At 42.5% G+C, this 1616-nt stretch overlaps 1 non-coding gene across 1 annotated transcript; it reads left to right on the top strand.

The window, feature by feature from the left end:
* The first annotated feature begins 1219 nt into the window (after nucleotides 1-1219).
* On the top strand, nucleotides 1220-1323 carry LOC112780205 (small nucleolar RNA R71). The gene has a single exon (XR_003191057.1). It is a non-coding gene; the product is annotated as a small nucleolar RNA R71 (small nucleolar RNA).
* The last annotated feature ends 293 nt before the right edge of the window (nucleotides 1324-1616 follow it).

Genomic DNA, 1616 nt, shown 5'->3' with positions numbered 1-1616 from the left:
ACTCAAGTTGAATAAGGGCACTACATTGCTTGTTCATCACTATAGTCTGCCCTCCCTTGAGTGAGCTTTTCCTGGGAAGAAGTTCTTTCATATACTTGATGAATGCAGGCATTTGTTGAATTGCCTTAATGAATGGTATGTTCACATGCAGAAATGCAAACAAGTCTAGAAACCTTGAGTATATTCTCTTTCCCACAGCACCATTGAGCAGTTGAGGAAAGGGTGCATAGAGCTTCAGCAACTCTTGTTGTGACATTTCTGGTTCTTTGTGATCTCTATCCTCCTCCTTTATTGAGTTGTCTTCAGGTTGTTTGAGAAGTTTGCTTTGCTTGTCTTCAGTCTCTTGATCACTTGTAGTGACCATTTTGCAATCTTCCCATCTTACTTTCTTTGCTTCTCCTTTGGGGTTTTTCTCCGTGTCACTTGGGAAGCTATCAGTAGGTTTGGGAATCTTCTCAGCTAAATATCCCATCTGGAATTCCAGCTTCCTAATGGTCTCTCCTTGGTTCTTAATATTGGCTCGCACCTCCTCTTTGAACACCTTATTTTCTTGAATCTCTTGGCATATTCCTTCAAGTAAGGCTTCAATCTTAGAGAGCTTGTCATCAATGGATGAGTGATTCGGAGCAGATGTGCTGTTTTGGTTTTGATAAGTGTGTGGAGAAGTGTTGTTGTGGGGGTGTTGAGATGTCCTCTGGGTGAATTGCTGGTGAGCTGCATTGTTGTTGGAGTTATAACATCTCTGGTCTTGGTTTTGATCTTGCTCACTTCTCCACCCAAAGTTTGGGTGGTTTCTCCATCCAGGGTTGTAAGTCTTGGAGTATGGATCATAGTTTTTCCTTGGTGAATTCCCAATGTAGTTGGCTTGCTCCTGACTCCCCTTTGCTTCCTCATTCACTCCTTCTTCGATTGTTGATGAAGATGAGATTGCTGCTACTTGGTTCCTCTCCATCTTCTTGGTGAGGTTAGCTAGCTGCTGGTAATGAGCTTGTTTTGGGCCAACAGAGCATCTACATTGTTTAGCTCCATCACTCCTCTTGTGTTCCCTCATTCGGAAGCATAGAAGTAGTCATTTTCTGCTACTGTTTCAATAACATCTATGGCTTCCTCAATGGTCTTCTTCTTGTTCAAAGATCCTCCAGATGAATGGTCTACGGTCTTCTTTGACTCATAAGAGAGCCCTTCATAGAAAATGTGCAGCTGCACCCATTTGTTGAACATGTCAGGTGGACACCTCCTTGTTAAGTCCTTGAACCTCTCCCATGCTTCATACAAAGTCTCACCATCTTGTTGCCTGAAAGTTTGGACCTCAGCTCTCAGTCTATTGATTCGTTGATGAGGGTAAAATCTTGCTAAGAATTTGTTCACCATATCCTCCCAAGTTGTCAAACTCTCCCTTGGGAAAGATTCCAACCACTTGGCTGCCTTGTCCTTGAGTGAGAAAGGAAATAAGAGCAGTCTATAGGCATCAGGATGAACACCATTAGATTTCACTGTGTCACATATTCTCAGAAAGGTGGTAAAATGTTGATTTGGGTCTTCTTGAACACCTCCTCCAAATGAACAGTTTTTCTGAACAAGGGTGATGAGCTGTGGTTTAAGTTCAAAGTTGTTGG

The sequence above is a fragment of the Arachis hypogaea genome, chromosome 19, assembly GCF_003086295.3.
Source record: "Arachis hypogaea cultivar Tifrunner chromosome 19, arahy.Tifrunner.gnm2.J5K5, whole genome shotgun sequence".
NCBI lineage: Eukaryota > Viridiplantae > Streptophyta > Magnoliopsida > Fabales > Fabaceae > Arachis > Arachis hypogaea.
Note: the sequence above shows the minus strand (reverse complement) of the source record. Positions and strands in the feature narration are given on the sequence as shown.